The sequence below is a fragment of the Chinchilla lanigera genome, unplaced genomic scaffold (assembly GCF_000276665.1).
Source record: "Chinchilla lanigera isolate Chin_1 unplaced genomic scaffold, ChiLan1.0 scaffold00126, whole genome shotgun sequence".
NCBI lineage: Eukaryota > Metazoa > Chordata > Mammalia > Rodentia > Chinchillidae > Chinchilla > Chinchilla lanigera.
Genome location: NW_004955527.1, coordinates 1,257,313 through 1,274,869, shown reverse-complemented (window position 1 = coordinate 1,274,869; position 17,557 = coordinate 1,257,313). Strand labels below are relative to the sequence as shown.

At 54.9% G+C, this 17,557-nt stretch overlaps 1 protein-coding gene across 2 annotated transcripts in view; it reads left to right on the top strand.

Moving 5' to 3' along the window:
- Positions 1-416: 416 nt before the first annotated feature.
- Actl8 (actin-like 8) overlaps positions 417-17,557 on the top strand; it is a 56,504-nt gene continuing 39,363 nt past the window's right edge. Inside the window, exon 1 of one of the 2 annotated variants that reach the window (XM_005409807.1) lies at positions 417-536. The gene's annotated coding sequence lies outside the window, so the exon portion shown is untranslated. Of the gene's footprint in view, positions 537-4,207; positions 4,281-17,557 lie in introns of those variants that run through there. The other variant, XM_005409808.2, reaches the window with a different exon arrangement.

Below are 17,557 nucleotides of genomic sequence, written 5' to 3'. Positions count from 1 at the left end.
GCTTCTCTATCTCACCGCCACCACTCCAATCAAAATAGAGACTATTTCCATCGCCCTGAAAACCCTCCTGTGCCCCTTTCCCGTACAGCGCCCCCCACCCCGCTCACTAGATGTCTGTTTCTGACTTCTGCCGCGGCCGACACTTTTCCTGTTCTTGGACTTCATCTGAAGGGAAAGTTTGCAGGTGGTGCCGTTGTGCTTGCTTCTCTCCCTCAGCATCGTCTCTGTAAGGCGAATCCACCTTGTCTCATGGATCAGGAGTTCCTTCTTTCTCACTGCGGACATTTCACTGGTGAAGGCTCCAGATCCGTCTGCCCTTTTTGCCTGCCTGGTGAAAATGGAGCTGGGCCCTTTAAATTTCTGCCTAACTGGCCTGGCCGCTAGAGGGCGTCAGGGCTCTGGGGGCGGGGCGAGGATGCTTCCAGACTGCTGGAGCTGGGGCGAGGCGCAAGGCACGTGGGGCTCCGAGGTGCTCGCTGGAGTTCCTTCGCGGGGGGAGCCTTCTGGAGAGGAGTTTGTGGGACCCGAGATTTCCAGTAAGTGCGATAGGTTGGCTTTCTAGCAAGTTCCGCTAGATTCAAATATTTTGTTCGATTTTCATGCAGGAAGTGCGAGCCCGGCCCCCTTCAGCGGAGCCCAGGGATGTGGGGTGTACTTCTGGGGGCGCTCGCTCTCAGTGGCTCTTCCCTGGGGCTTTATTTCAGCCGTGGGGGAAGAGGACTCTTCCTAAGGGGCGTATCCTAGCTCCGGGACGCGCGCCTTCCGGGTGGTCCGTCCTGAGCTAGGGGATCCCTTTGAGCTTTGCATTTTAGGCCTAGGGTGAAGGCCTCTGACCCAGCCCTCTGTGGGGCGCCCCCTTGGGGGACATCAAACTCAGCCCATGTGGGGGCTCCCCCTTGGGGTGTCCATCGGCTCTGAGAGGGGGCTGAATCTCAGCCTCTTGCGTGGGTTTCTTCCGAGCGCCACCTCTGGCCGCGGGTTTGTGTGTGTGTGTGTGGGCGCTCTTCCTTGTGAGCTCTGCCTCAGCCCTTGGGGGTTCTTTTTGGGGTCCTGGCCTAGCCCTTGAGTGGGGGCTTTTCCTAGGGAGCTCTACCTCAGCTCTGGGGCTTCTTCCTTGGAGATTCTTTGGTTGGGGGTTACTTATCTTTGGGGACTCTACCAAAGCCCTCAGGGACCCTTTCTCGGGGACCAACTTTGATCTGGGGGTGCCCCTTGAGCACTCACCGTAGCCCTGCCCGGGGGAACTCAGGCTCTGTCCCAGCCCTGGATGGGGTGTTCCTAGGAGTCTCGGCCTCAGCTCTGCAGGGCCTGCTGCTCCTGATCATTGCTCTCTATTCCTTGGTAGCTAAAGCCGTATTAATTCAGTTGCCTCTTCTAGGTTACTGATCCTTCAGAGGACACTGCCCCTGTTGAAGTCGCTGTGTGGTTTCCTTTTCTTGATTGTTTTTTTTTTTTTTTTTTTTTTCCTTCCGGTACCAGGAATCGAACTTACAACCTTGTGCTTGCCAGGCAGGCACTTTGCCGCTGAGCTAAATCCCCAGGCCCTCCTTTCCTTGATTGGACACACGCTGATACAGAATTGGTGTCGAGGTAGTACCAGGGGTCAGACCCAAGGGTGGCATGCGGGGACGGGTTTTCTGTTGACGTTGGGCTTGAGTGTGGTGTCTGGTTCCTTAACAATGGAATGGGGCGCTAGTACCCCAGACAGGCAGTGGCCTTGCAGTTACACTGACCCCACGGCTGATGAGGTGGCCCTAGACTAATCTGCCGCAATGATGATGGTAGGGATGGGCCTCGGGGGTGAGGTGGATTCTTCAGAGGGCTCTTGAGCACTTCCGGAGAGCAAGCGACAAGCCCGGGTCCTTCACTCTGTCCTCAAGTCATGCCTCGAGGCTCTGGGGCTCCTGGCGTGGTCCTTACGGAAACTTCTGTCTTGCAGCCACTGAGCTGGCATTGCTGAAATGCACAGAATTTAATTGTGCTGGTTGCTAAATTACAATGACAGTCAAATTCTTATCTTGACAAGTTTCTTGTGTGAAAAGTAGGACACTGAAGGGGAAAGAACAGGGTCCCGGTGCGTAGAATGGGGACATCTGTTGGATGCAGATAAGACTGACAATCTGAAGCTCCGTGTTGCCCTGAACATCCCTTCTCAGTGGACCGGCCTTGGCCTCCAGGGCCTGAGCAGGCTCCCTTCCTCTGTTAAGACCCTGTGCTCAAGCCAGGAGTGATGGTGGGCCCCTGTCATCCCAGCACTCTGGGAGGCTGAGGCAGGGGGACGGCAAGTTGGAGTGCATACTGAGCAACTTAGCGAGACCCTGTCTGAAAATAAAAAATAAAGAAAGGGTTGGGGATGCAGCTCAGTGCAAAGGCCCCAAACAACCCTGCGAGCATCTCAGCGGGGTGTGTGCCTGGAAGGATGCCTAGGGCTCGCCACAATCTCCACCACGGTCGCTGGTCCTTGTAGGGGCTCAGTCCGTTCCGTGGTGACAGGTGCACACCAGGACCCAGGAGGAAGCACTGAGAGGGACCAGACTCTGCTGACGCCTATCGGCAGGATCCTGGTGATGTGTGGGAGAGGGTCCTAAGGGTGTTAGATCAAGGAGGGCCGAGTGCAGCGTGAGATTGGACTGAATTCAGTGACAAGGGCACACCCAAGGGAGATCGTGGAGCGAGTGCAGCTCGTCATGGCTGTAAGAGCTGGCTGGGTTGGCTGCCTAAACCTGGATTTGAGTGTGGCTGACGGTCACGATGTCGCGGTGGGGAAGAGGGAATTCAAGGCTTGGGGAGACGGATGTCGGACTGCGTGTGTCGTGTGCAGTCTCTTCCTCTCCTTGATTGTGTCCCATGCGAGGGAGCAAAGGCAGATGCTGAGCAAGCTGCTGGTGTGGGAGAGTCTTCACCCTCAAAGGCCTTGTGGCTGTAGAGGTCATCTCCACAGGACATCCCTAGAGTAGTGGAGACCTGTTGGGCCTGGTGGCACACACCTGTAATCCCAGCACTCGAGAGGCTGAGGCAGCAGGATCGTTGGGAGTTTGAGACCAGCCTGGGCTACAAAGTGAGCTCAAGGCCAGCCTGAACTGCACAGTGAGACCCTGTCTCAAAAAGACCAAAAGAAAAAAAGAATAGCAGAGACCAAGGGCAGCATTGCTTTGCCAAGGTTAAGGCAGGCACATTTACTGTAAAGGGCAGAGGGAATGCACAGACCATCAGAATGCTCATCTGTAGTGTTTGTCAGTGGTGGCTACTTGATCCTGGGGTCCCCAGCCAGCCTACTAGAGTACTGCTTGAGGTATAGTCATGCCTCAAAATCTGTGGGGCTGGTTTCCAGGGCGTCTTGAAGATGCCAACATCCACTGGTGCCCAAGCCCCTCATAGATGGTGGTGTAGTATGTGCACATAACTACACACAATCTTTCTGGATACTTGAAGGCGTATCTGGGTTACTTCTAATACCTAACACGATGTGAATGTTGTGTAAAAATTAGCTATGCTGTACTGGTTAAGGCATAGTGAGGAGAAAAAGAGGCAATAGAGACAGGATTTTTCTTCCTAGAATAGTTATTTGTTTTTCAGTACTGGTGGCTGAACTCAGGACCTTGGCGCTGAACTACACCCGCAAGCCATTTTTATTTTTATTTTTGTTTTGAGACAAAGTCTTGCTAAGTCGCTATGGTAAGTTGCCCAGGCTGGACTTGACCTTATGACCCTCCTGCCTCAGCCTCCCAGAGTGCTGGGACTGCAAGTTTTTGAAATTCCACATCACAGCATAGCGCTTCGGTGAGAGCATATTCCATGGCATTGTGACTGCGTCTGAGTAATAAGCAATATAGTTGGTGATGACTTCTGGATTTGTTCTCCATTTCATGCAAGAGTGAGAGCTTTTTTTGTAAGAATGATAGCTGCATCTTAGGTAGAGATGTGGACCTGTGCTGCTGTGCAGGAGGGTCTATATGGAGGCTGAGCAGTCAAGGTGGTAGAAGTTGATGGTTATCAATGATCAGCCTTAGGCTCTAGAGTCACCCCTTCTTGGCTGCTTGGTGAGAATGGAACTGGGCCCTTTAAATTTCTCCACAGCCAGCATGAAGCTGGCTTGGCCACTAGAGGGCGCTAGGGGCCCCTGGGGGGGATGGGATGGGCGCTGCGTGCAGTTTGCTGAGAACTTCCGCACATGGGACTGTGGGGTGCGCGCTGGAGTGTGGTGTCCTCAGTCCCCAGGCTGTTTTCAAGTGAGACCCTCCCAGGAGCCGTTTCGAGGCACCTCACAGGGCAGATTTTCAGTAAGTCACGGTGTTGCGCCACACCAGCGACCCCTCTCCCAACGAGTTGGAACCTCACTCGCTAACACAGGGTCTGAGCGGCTGCGCCCAGGGGTGGGGTGGGGGCACTTTCTTGGGGGACCTCATCCTTGGGCTCTCTGCCTGCCTGGGTAAGGGAGCCCTAGGGAGCTCTTCTCTGGGGGTGGTGTCAGCCCGGTAGGGGACTTTGAGTACCGCCTCAGCCCAGGGGCCGTGCCTGGGGGCTGTGTCCACTTTCTCTCCTGAGTCTCCGGTGATACTGCCAGCTAGGGCATCATGGAGGCCTGCCTGGCCCCGCTGAGTGCAGAGGCGTTGTCTGGGGCTACAGGTATGATGCAGTCAATTATATAAATAACCAAAACTCCTTAAAATTTTTTTTGTTTTCTGCAGTAGTGGAGATTGAACACAGGGCCTTTACGCAGAGCTACATCCCCAGCTCTTTTTATTCACTTAATTTAAAAAACAGTTAAAATCTTTGCTTTTTGGGGCATAGAGCTGATATTTATTTTTTCTGTTTTTTTGACCTTTTTATTAGTATATTTTTACAGTACATAATAAATATATCCGTGGTGGGGAATTGGTACATGTGCATATCATATCGTGGTCCTTTCTTCCTTTCCTATTCTGATTCTCCCTGCCATCCTTTCCCACCTCCACATAGTGACACAGGGGCTCACTGAGTTGCTAAGTTGCCCTGGCTTTTTTATTTTTATTTATTTTATTTTATTTTATTATTTTTAGAGACAGGATCTTGCTATGCAGTTCAGGCTGGCCTGGAGCTCACTTTGTAGCCCAGGATGGTCTTGAACTTGCAACGATCCTCCTGCCTCAGCCTCCCAAGTGCTGGGATGACAGGTGTGCACTACCACACCTGGCTGGTTGCCCTGGCTTAACTGTAACTTGAATTCCTCCTGCCTCAGCCTCCCAGAATGTTAACAGGCATGTGCCACCATGCCTGGTTCTAGCCGTTTTAAAAATTTTGAGACATTATCTCACTAAGTTGCCCGGGCTGGGCTTGAATTTGGAATCCTCCTGCCTCAGCCGCCTAGAGCGCTGGGATAATGAGCATGAGTCACCATGCCTAGCTAAAATATATATTTTTTAAATTATAATATGAGCGTGAGCAAGGCACAGGCTGCAGGCCGGACAGTTTTTGTGAAGCACCCCTTTTCTGCATCCGGGGGCTGCTTTCATGACGGTGGTAGATTCAATGTGGAAGCTAGAAGGGTGCTAACCTTGTGCCTGTGGGAGGCGCAATGCCCCCTTCGTATTCCCCGTGGGGAGGGCAGCTTGGCCTGGTGACTCCGGACTCGTCACTTGGCTCCTGCTCCCATATCTTAATCTACAGAAGGGGAATTTCCATGAGTACCCGTTGGTCCTTGGCAGGACTGCTCGGGTGGTGCCTGGGGGGCACTTGGCACAGGGCTGGCACACGGTGACAGTGGGTGACAGTGCACAATGGTTATTATTAGGCACTGGAGCCCAGGTGCTCCCTGTCACTAGCCATCCTGTGTCCGCACACCTAGACCCCAGACACATTTCTGGGCCTGGGGACAGCGGCCCACTGCTGCCGGTGCCTGGCACTTCCTGTTGCCTTCCGTGGCTTCCCTCTGAGGAGTGGGCCCTCACAGTGGCCCTGGATTTTTGCCTGGTCCCCTGGCAGTCACCTAGGCTGGCACCCTGCCAGTCCAAGCCCCGCGCTGCCGCACCCCGGCAAGTCAAGCCGCCGTGATTAGTCAAATAAAATTCCCATCTGTTGAGGAATTTCTGAGAGTTATTACGGCCATAAAACCGATCAGAAGAGAAGGATGAATCTAAGGGGGTAAATGCCTCCAATTACGTGCGGCAGTGACTTTTAAATAAGGTTGTGCGTGTCCTAAAGGGGGGGGGTGGTGCGGTCCCCATGGGCACCTGCCCAGGAAGTGGCTGGGGGGGGGGGGGGGGGGCACAGCTGCAGAGGGAGGGAGGAAGGGCTGCGGGGTGTGAGCCTGGGGTCACTGTGGCATCGAGAAGGGTCCTGCGTGCCAGGGAGCACCTGTGTCCGTGTCTCCTGCTTCCCCCGCTGTTTCTGGGGACTGAGGCTGCTGCGTGGAGGGGGCGGGATCCTCGGTGCTGGCTCTCCTGGACGTGGCCTCTCTGTGTGGCCAGCCCGTGCCACCTTCAGGGTCTCGCTGGCTCTGCTTCAGAATGGCACACTCCATCCCTGAAGGAGGTTTTTAGGAATATAATTCCAACTTCGTTCTGCTTTTTTTTGGGCTGGGGGTGGCATTCAGAGCCTCACACAGGTTGAGCACATACTTTACCACTGAGCTTCATCCCCAGTCCTTCTTAAAAATTTTTTGAGACAGGGTCTTGCTGAGTTGCCCAGGCTGGCCTTGACCTTTCGATCCTCTTGCCTCAGCCTCCCAAGGGGCTCGAATTACGGGTGTGCACCACTGCACGGCTTCTCTGCTCTTCCCGCACGACTTTGCCCAGTGCTGCACTCGCTCAGTCTGCTTCCGGTTGTGGTCGCAGCTACGGGGCTCCTGATGATTCCCGGATCTCGGCTGCTCTGCCTTCTTGGGAGGATGTGGCTTCCAAACTTCACCCCTTGCTTTACCCTCCTTGCAGCTTGGACTTCCCTTCAATATAAACAATTCAGCTCTAACTTATCGATAGTGCCCTCGGAACCCGGGGCTGGCCTGAGCCTGGGGCGGTGGGGGAGACCCGATAAACCAGCAGCCCAACCGGAACCGGAAAGAGATTTCAGATAAAGGCCCCACTGTGATTTCTCTGCAGTAGAGTGACTGGTAGTGTGTGGGGTGGGGTGGGGTGAGGTGCTGTGGAGGTGGTCTTTAGGAGGACCCCCCTGAAGCGGGGACAGCGTGGTTCCCCAGTCACATTTGCGGCCCCTCAGGCTCTCTGTCTGAAACTCAGCCAGGGCTGGCTCCTGGCTTCGTCCTCCCTGGCCCCAGTGACATCAGGACCTGCTGACCCGGAGCCCAGTTGCTCTGCACTTTCTTGGTGTCTGATGTCACCCCCACCCTTTTCCATCGCAGCCACGGGATGGGGGACCCTGCCCCCTCCCAGCACTCCCAGGCCCTCACCCTGAGAGTGACAGTCTTGCAGTGGGCAGAATGGGTGCCTCGTCTCCTCCTTTGTATGCCTTGGAGCCCGAGGCTCCCTCCATGAGTTAGTTCCTCGGGTTGATGACCTGGTCAGTCTGAGCTTCAGTTTCCCATTTCCTAAATGGGGATGGCAAGCTGACAGAATTAAATTATTCATCAAGGATTTTCTATCATGACTCATTTATTTATCTGTGTATTATTATGTTACTATGTTTTGAACCTGGGACCTTTGCACTAAGCTACATCTGCAAAATATTTTTTATTTTGAGACAAAGTCTTGCTAAATTGACCAGGTGGGAGTAGAGTTTGTGACCCTCCTGCCTCAGCCTCCCAAAGTGCTAGGATTAGAGGTGTGCGTTACCATGCCCAGCTAAGAATCGTTATTTTTGATTACATGTCTTGCATCCAAACAGCTGTGTGGGTGAGCTCAGCCAGCTCAGAATGCTGTGGAGGCCCCCACCCTTGACCTGGGCAGAAGCCTCTGGCTGCCCCTGCTGTGGTAGGTAGCTGTGGCCTAGGTCCTGGCCCACTGGGGCTGACCTTGGGCATCACTAGGTGGTCCTCCTCCCTAAAGGTCCCTGTATCTTTCTGTAAGACTCTGGGTCTTTCATCCTAATGGACTTTGTGGTTTAACAGTATCAGCTTTGACCTTGGATTTCCTCTGTTGGCCAAAGACAAGACACAGGCCCCTGGTAGGAGGCCGTAGACACCTATTTGTTGCAAGTTCCCAGAGGGTGAAGGCTGGACTGGGCCAGCCAGGTGCTGTCACAGAGCCAGTTTTGGGGTCATGGACCCCCCACAAGGGCTGGGAGCAGCTGGGAAGGAGGCTGCGTTTGAGTGGGGTCTTTATACACAGACACACAGGGGGCAGGGTGGGAAGGGGCGTGGGAGGAGGGCAGCCAGGAGGCCAGAGGACTCCGAGGCAGGAATGACCTGTGCTTGCCATTGCCAGAGGGTGGTGGATGGGTGGGCCGGGCGAGCCTTGGGATGGAAGCACCGAGTCCCACAGGCCTGGGCGCCAGGGCCGGGAGGGAGCAGGGGCAGCAGGACCAAGGCTTCTTCAGCTGCTTTTGTCTGTCCAGCCCTGTCATCTTCCACCAGGAGCAGTTGTGTCTCTGGGGGACGTTTGACAGTGCTGGTGACGTTTAGGGGATGGGGTGGGGTGGGTGTTGTTGGCATCTGGTGAGAAGAGACCAGGGTGTCCCTAAACCTCCTGAGAAGCCTTCTAGCTCCACACCTGGTACATATGTGGTATGATAAAACATACAGTGAATGTTTAAATTTAAAAAGTTCACTATGGTAAAAGACACGTTACCATCAATCCCCTTCTAAACACAACCCTTCGCTTCAGACACACTTATCCCATCGTTCTTGCCACTTTCTGAAGCAGTTCTGGACGTGCTCTTTTGTGAGTGTCAGTGAATGCTGCTGCTGAGTGCCAGCCGACAGAGAGGAGCTCGTAAAGATGTCACGATGTGTTCTCATCTGCCTTAGTCACCGCATCTGGCAGTGTGAGACTTCTGGCTGTTTCCCAGAAGCCAAAATGACCATGAAAGGTAAATGCTTTGAATCAATCCAGGACACTGAGATAGCCAGGACAGTGCAACTAAAGACACTCACGAAGGAGGACTTCCAGAACTGCGTCAGAAAGTGGCAGGAATGGTGGGATAAGTGCATTTGAAACAAGGGGGGAGTACTTACAGGGGGATTTATGGCAGTAGCCATACACTGTAATAAATTTAAAAAAAATGTAAACATTCACTGTATTTTCCATCATACATAGTTGGCATGCAGTGAGGGTTGAGCACTTGGGGAGTGGCTGAGGGCTGGTACCGAATTCATCCTTGTAAGTGGGAGTGGCCTTCTTTGGGCCTGAGGTTCTTCCCCATGCTGTTCTGCGTGGTCAGGAACTTTACAGAAGTCACATGCTGTGTGCCCTTGCCGTGTGTGTTGGGGCTACAGTGGCCGGGGGTCCTCTCCCCAGCACTGCACCCCAAAGTCCATGTCCGGCCTTCTCCTCGTCTACCCACGTGCTGCTGACAGTGCCAGCCCTGCTTGGTATTCAGGCCCACGGTGGCCCAAGAGCCTGGGGTCACAGCTGAACATTTTCTTTAAAAAAATGCCACTTGTCTTGAGACCCACGTTCTTCAACCCCTGCCCTCCTGCTCCCTGGGGGAGACCGACGTGCTGATAAGCTGGGTGCCTCTTCCTCTCCCAGTCTGCCCACACCCAAGATAGCACTTGACTTGGTCCCCTGCATCCAGATGGGGACACGGCACCCTGGCTGCACGGCAAAAGTTAGGGTCCCCAGGGAAGAGCCACCCCCCGAGACTTCCTCTGCAGTGTTGGAGACGTGAGCCTGGACACCAGGGATGCTGAGGTCTGTTCTCTCGGGCTTGATAATCAGTGTGTGACTTGTCTGACCGCCACCCCGCCCTGAGGACAGGTTCCCCAGTCCCCTCCCTTCCTCAGCCTCCCACGGGACCTGAGATGCTCTGATTTCCCCCATTTTATGGTGAGGCGGGTGACTCTGGACACTGTCCTGGGCGAGGAGAGCTCTTGTGGCTGTGAACTTGGGGTGCAGCATCCTGATTGCCTTGCTGCCACCTCTGCCCACTGCCTCTGCGCAAGCCCCTGCTGTGGACCAGGCCCTGCTGTGGGCGCTTTTACATGTTCGCAGTGAGATGCTCTCAGGAGCACTGTGACCATTGCCCCCGTTTGACATATGGGGAAACTGAGGCCCGAGAAGGGAGCTGAGGTGTCCAGGTTCCTCTGCAGGGCTGGCTTCCCCCTGTCTTTTAGGTCTCAGCTTAGGATCCACCTGGTCAGAAAGTCAGCCCTGAGCCCTGGTCCAATGTCAGAGTTCTCGACTGTAGGACACATAATCTGCTGTCTGTAGATGCCTTCTTGGCTCACGTGGTGACCATCTGTCCCTACTCCCTGGAGTGCGAGGTCTCTGAGGACAGTGTCTGCCCACGGTGGGCACAGGGCGGGCACAGCTGGCCAGGCCAGCTCTGTGTTCCTTACCCATTAGGCTTTCCTGCTTGCTTGGCTCATGAGCCGTGAGTGTGACGCTGGTGTCATGGCCCTGGGTCCCGGGGTGAGGCAGAGGTTCCCGGAGACCTCCCTCAGCTCCCAGAGAATTCAGTCTCAGCCCAGGTTTCAGCTCAGCCAAAGTTCAGGCAGCCAGCCCTCCGCGCGGTAATGACTGTAATTTCCCCTGTGTAACCCTCGGCTCTCGTGTGATATTGTGACCGGGATGTAGGGAGCAGTGACACTCCCAGCCCCTATAATTGCAGCTTCGAAAGCACTGCCACCTTCTGCGGGGGAAGGGGCCCTGTGACGTGTGTCACCTCTGAACTCGGCTTTTCCCTTCCATGCTGCTTTGGGAATAGAACAGTGACTAAGGGAGTGGTGTGTGGGCTCACTCCCCTGCACCTCCAAAGTTGGGCTCACAGCTCCGGTCCAATTTGGAGCCTCATAGTGAGGCTGGGACTGGTGCTGGACCTGACTGACTCATCGGAGAAGTTGTCTCCCGGGTCCGCTGCTCCCCTGTCTCTCTCTCTCCATTGGTTGTCCTCTCCGTTGAGTGCCCCATCACGGGGCATCCCGAAGCTTCTGCGGCAGGCTGAAGTTTGTTGCAGAACAGCAGTGACAGAGCAGGCTCTGTCCCGTTGGGTGCTGACACCAGGCCCGGTCTCCACTGCCGTGGGTGTTAGCACATTGAGCCCTGCTGCGGCCCGCTGGAGGGGCTGTTACCATCCCCGCCTCACAGGTGAGAGGCTGGTGCCCAGAGAGGGCACTTGAACCCTAGGACGGGGGCAGAAGGTACAGAGCCAGAATTGGAGCCCAGGCCACCTCCAGGGGCGGAGCTTTAACCGTTCTTCGGGAATTGCCCAGAAAGCCAGCATTCCTGCGATGTGGGGTAGCTTTCCTTTGGGGTGTCCATTCATTCATTCATTCATTCATTCATTCAGACATAGTTTATGGCTACTGGCTATGTGCTGAGCATTGTTCTAGGAGCTGGGGATTTGATGCTGGACAAAACAGATTTCCTAATGTCCTCCTGGAGTTCCGTCCTCATCAAGGAGACAAACCACGGGCAGACAAATAAAGCGGTGTCGGAGTGGGAGTGCAGCGGGGGGCAGTGAGTGGGAGGGGATGCTGCGTGCTGGAGCAGGTTGGCTTCGGCCACAGAGGTCGGCTTCGGCCACAGAGGTCAGGGACGGGATCAGAGGACACCGGAGAGTATTGAGAAAAGCAAGCCAGGTCCGCAGCAGAGGAAGAGGTTTGGAGGGGCCTGTGTGAGGCCTGCCTGAGGGGCCGTGAGAGGCGAGGTCAGGATGCCAAGAGTGGGAGATGCAGGTGTGAGCAATCTGACTTCCGTGCCAATGACAGGCGGAGCTGGTGTGGGGTCTGCACAGCAGGACATAGAAGCACGACGCTGCCCCTAGGGAGTTTCCAGTTTCCTGTGCCCTCTCTTGTCGGCTGAGGTCTGCGCACCCTCATCCTCCGGTTAGGGCTGAGGCTGTAGCCCTGGGGCGGGGGCGTGGTCTCTTCTGTGTCCACGGCTCCCGGTGCCACTGTTTTGTGGCTGTCTTGTCTGTGCATCTCTGTCATGGGGTGGAAATCTGTGCTTTTTGGGTATTGAATGAAGATCCGCATACTGTGTTGATCTTACTGAAGCGTTCAATTTTTATATTTGACATCTGCAGAAATACCCCTTTATATGTGATCTCAATTACATGTCATTGTCACCCCTGTTTACTTATTTCAAGCGAGAGGCAGGCGCGCCCCCTCCCCCAGCTCCGTTCCTGCTGTTTAAAGCGTGAGGGATTAAGCAGCATTGTGAACTCAGGCAGCCTGGCTTTTTTTTTGGAGGTACAAGTCCCCAGCTTCTCTGGCTATGCAGAAGGGGTGCTCGTGTTTCCCCTGCCTGGAGGTCTCCAAGTGTCTGAGGATGGCTGTGATGTGGGATTTCAGAATCAGCCAGGGCTCTGGCTTTGCAGGTCACCCAGATCGGCCCCTACTCACTCCAGCAGAGAAGGAGCCGATTGGAGGAAATGTGGCAAGGACAGTGCCCAGCCAGCTCCGGGGGTGTCAAGACCCACGGGGGACCCCACGGGATTGTGGTGTCAGCCGGTTCGTAAGGGTCTTAGAGGCCTGGAGGTCCATGTCCTGGGACGAAGGAGACCTGGTTGGCAGGTTTGGCCCCAGGATGTATGACCGCCTGGTGATGGGCTCCGGGCCTCCTGACCCACAGTCCTGCAGGGACTGCATTTTGCAGGAGGGTCAGGCATGGAAAGGAGCTTGGGGGTGCTGGTATCAAAATCAGAGGGAATAGGAGCTTTGCCGCAAGTCCCCTGAAGGGCCTCAGAATGTGTAGGCTGCAGCCTGGACTTAAGGGTGCTGAAGACAGAGGGTCTCGCCAGATGGAGCACTGAAGGACAGGGCACCCCGGCCCTGTAAGCCGAGGTGCAGATGGAGTCGTGGGAGCAGCAGGAGGGGAGTGGAGTGCTCACTGCAGGGCAAAGCAAGGCCCAGGGGCTGGGCTAGTGGCAGTGAGGAGACTGGCGGCTTGTTTGCTTGAGGAGCAGGGTGCGAGCGGGAGCTGCAGGCTGGAGAGTGATTAATGCCAGGCTCGGAGGGTGACGTGTTGGCCGGCAGATGATGATGCACAGGAAGCAGAGGTCCGGCAGTGTGGAGCACCTGCTGTGTGTCTGACGCTGGCCTGAATGCTTTCTTGTTGTTGGCCAGCTTGCTGCTTCCGTTGTGTCCTTCTGCACAGATGAAGAGAGGAGAGCTCAGAGAGGTTGAGTGGCTTGGCCATGGTCACACAGCAGGCAAGTAGTGAAGAAGGGATTGGGACCAGGCCAGGCCTCCACTCTCCCTTCCTCTGAGTTTTGAATCCTCTGCTGTGGAATTGGTGCAGCCTGCCGGCCTGTCCTGGTTTGTTGTCCTGAGCCCTATTCCTTAGCCTTGCTTGTGTTCTTAGCGCTAGGCTTGGCTGTGAGTGGGCAGGGGTGGCGGTGGAAAGAGAGGGTCTGAGGACACTTTCTCCTTGTTCCTGCAAAGCCTTCTCTCCTCTCTCCCTCCCTCCCTCTCTGCAAGGAGCTGGAACAAAGCTGGCAAAATTGGAGTCAGCAGAAAAAATCTAATTTTCACCTTAGACACGTTGTAGCTGACAGATATTAACCCAGCTTCTAGATGCACCTTCCAGACAGGTCTGTGCCGCATCCTTCCCTGGCCACGGGGAGGCGAGCTCTGTCTCAGATGCACTGTCGATGCATAGGTGGGACGTGTGCAGGCTGCTGTGGGCCTCAGCCTTCCCTGCTGTGTGTGTGTGCGGTGGGGGAGTCCCTGACCCACCTATTTGCAGGGCCTGGGGGAAGGCAGAGGTGGGAGGTAGGGCAGGGACGGGGGTCGGGGGAGGGAGCTGGGGACGCAGGAGCTCTGCTTAGAGGTGCAGTCTTGCTTGGGAGAAGTGGCTGCTTTGGCTAGACCTTTGGGTTGCTTTCAAGAAACTGCAAAAATCTGCATTATGCTCTCAAATATCCAAAATTTAAAAGTTAGCAACTTATTGAAGAATGCCAGAAATGCATAATGAGCCAATGGAAGCAACTACAGGCCCAAACTGGCTTGTGGCCCACGGGGCACAGACCTGGACAGAGTTATTTAGGTCTCTTCCAGCTAGTTGAAATATGACTGCACTTAATATGCATATAAAGATCAAATGTTTGCCTCCGAGATATATTGATTTATATTTATTGATGAGGTCTCTGGTTTACACTCTGCAGCTAAACTTAGAGTTAATAGTGGGGCGGGAGCCTCTTCGACAAACTTTAATCACAGATTAGGAATCTGTGCTCCTGCTTCTCCTGCTGGATTACTCCCGCCTTCCCTAGTCCGCCTTAATCCTTCCTGCTGTAGGCTTAGTTGAGCCTGGTTTCCACGGCGACAGAGCATGCCACCCTTTCCCTTGTCCTAGAGAGAGAGGAGGGGGATGGGGAGAGAGATGTGCAGGGAGATCGGCCTTGAGAGTTCCATACCCTGGGTGGCTGTCTCAGGGACTGTTACTTCCTAACTGCGAGATCTGGCAGGACAGGTTTATCTGAAGCGAGAGCGTGGCCCAAGCAAGGGCAAGATTTATTGACTCTCATAAATTTGTAGAGAACTCTGGCCAGAGCAACCAACTTACCGCATTTGCTGCTGTCAGCCTCCTGCCTGGAAGGTGCTTGTGGGTCAGTTCTTTAGTATCTAGGAAACATTGGGTTTATAGGCACTTTTAAGTGTGGGCTTGGGAAAGACCTACAGGAGCCAGTTGGGTGAGGAGGAGATCAGGGGTCAGAGTGGCTAATGAGCGACTCATTCTCCCCGTGCGAAAGATCTAGAAGAACCGATAGTATTAGAAAAGGATCTAGAGGTCGTAGTAGCCAATGAGCTCGTCACTTTTATCACGAACAGTAGAGTAAGATGAATCACAGGCAGGGGAGGGAGGGAGACGGTTCCCCTGGGCTGTGTGTGCGAGAGCTGCCTGTCTTGTGCTTTGACTGGAAAGAAATAGGGGGTGGGTAAGATACAGAGATCGGAGTCAAGAGCCTGGGTGTAAATCCCGGCCTCCCCCCCGGGCGGCTGTGGGATGTGGCCATTTAGTTCATCTCTCTGAGCGGCTAAGCGCTGCCTTGTCTGTAGAGGGAAGAGGGTGGGTGCTGAGTTCCTCTAGGACAGGGATGCGCGCTCCTTCCAGCGCCGGGAGTCATCACAGTGGGCATCGTGGGCCGTGCGCCTCCTTGGAATAGAGCAGCTCAGCTGTGGTACTTGGAGCAGCCGGAGGTGAAACATAAATGAACGGGCAAGACTGCGTTCCAATAAAACTTTATTTACAGATACTCGAATTTGAATTTCATATACATTTTTATGTGTCGTGAAATACTCTTCTTCTGTTTTTTTTCCCTTGCAACATTTATAACTGCAGAAACTGCTGTTGGCTCTCAAGCTGTGTAAAAGCAGTCAGTGAATCGGACTCAGCCCTGGGGCTAGAGTTTGCTGCCTTGGAGAGGGAAAATGCCCATTCCCTGTTCACTCCCTGTTAGTCACGGACGTTCCCTTTATCTTTTTTTTTTTTTTTTCTTTTTTTGGATTTTTTTCTGGTACGGAGAATCGAACTCACGACCTTGCGCATGCCAGGCAGGCGCTGTGCCGCTGAGCTAAATCCCCAGCCCCTCCCTTCATCTTTATCGTTGCTTTTTGGTTCTGAGCGGGTGGGGCGAGGGCAGTAAAATATTTGCTGCAGAAAGTGATGTTGGTGTGGGGGAGGGGCACAGTAACTGTGTGACCCCAGGGTGTCCCCTGGGACTGTGGCAGGACTGGTGGGAAGAGGGCGTTTGGCTCTGGAGCAGGGCTGTGCGTGCTTGAGTGGGCTTCAGGGCGTGTGGCGCCCTCTGGTTTTGCAGCCTGCCTCTGGGTTGGCGAGCAGCCAGGGGCGGTTCCTGCCCTCCTGCAGCCCCTCCCTTCTTGTCCTCTTGCTGCTTCTCAAGTCGTCTAGCCCTGGGTGCCGGGCACCTTTCCTCTCCGGGCGGGTGGAGAGGAAGTGCAGGCACCTGGCTTCAGCTTTGGCTGGGGGCTGTAGGTGCTGGACTCTGAGCACGGCACCGGGCATCGCGTAGGCCTTCTGTGTGGTTTTCACTCATTTCCGCCCTGGTCTTGGCCTTTGGTTCCAGGGCCTGTATGGCCTGGGAGGCCAGGGAGGAGCTGTCCTGTGCGCTGAGGCCTGTCCCCTGGGCGTCAGCTGCCATAGGGTCCTCCGCTGAGCTGGGGTGCCACCGTCACTTGGGAAGGTAGGGTGTTCCCAGGTAGGAGCGCCAGCCTGGCCCAGAGGTCTCCAGGCCTAGGGGAGGGGAGGCGGAGTGGAGAGGCTCACAGGCCCTGTCGGTGGGGGCAGAGAGACCCCTATGGGGAGACACAGGTGAACACGCTTGGCAGGCGAGGCTGTGTGCCCAGGGTGACCCTCAGAGGTGTCCACAAGTGGGCAGGGGACTCTTCTGGCAGACAGGGGCCCTGGGAGATGATGCGGTTTGGAAGAAACAGCTGCGGCTGCTACCCCTAGTCCAGTGTGTCCTGCTGGGCCTCTGGCCTGAGTGGCTCAGACGGAGGACCCCATTCACCCCACCGATGCCTCGTGGGGAGCTGGCAACTTCCCCTCACTGTGGATGACCAGAGGGTGGCTGAGGGCCCAGGTTGCCTGCCTAGGCCACAGAGCAGGGTCTGAGGACAACAGCCTGCACCCCCAACCCCAGCCCAGTCCAGTCCCCGAGCTCTGTCCTCTTTGGTATGCACTGGAGGCTAGAGGGAATGGGGTGAGCCCTGCCAGTGCCAGTACCAACCCTTCCAGGGAAGTGACTACTTTTGTTGCTGTCCACGTAAATCCTCTTATGCATGCAGACTCTGAAATCCTCACACTTCTCCGTGAGCCATGCCCATTTTACAGATGAGGAGACTGAAACACAGAGAGGCCGTGGAACTTGCTTGAGGTCACAAAATCAAGAACCACAGAGCTGAGATTTGAGCCCAGGAGCTCTTACTCCAGAGCCTTAACCACTCAGCTCTCTTGCCTTGAACTTGGCCACAAAGTGCTTAGCAGCGAACCCGACACAACAGGTGAGCAAGAGATACACACGTCCGGGACCAGGGCGTCAGCATGAGTTCATTAGGATACTGCTGATCTTGACTCGCTCCAGACTTCGCGTCCCTGTCCATGTATCGGGGACAGTGGACCTCTGTCACGGTGCCCGTGCCTCGAAGGGTGCTCTGTGTTCGTGAAGAGTGGCTGGTTCCGGCGTCATGCCGCCGTCACGCAGCATCTGCGTGCCTCCAAAGCTTCGTGCTGTGCGAAACTGCGCAATAAAGCCATGGGGTTTATGGGGAAAACACTAAAGCGCTTTGTCAGTGGCACACACAGAACAGATAGGAATCTAATAAAGTGGTAGCAGAGTTTTATGCATGCTTAATGGCTAAGAAATGCATAAATATGACAATAAATGCTGTATATTACCTTGAGAAAGCTGAAGTTTGCTGTACAAGTGTGCGCGCGCTCTGTGTGCGGCTGCTTGCCTGACTCCCACATCTGCTACCCTGTGTGCTGGGGGAAGAGAA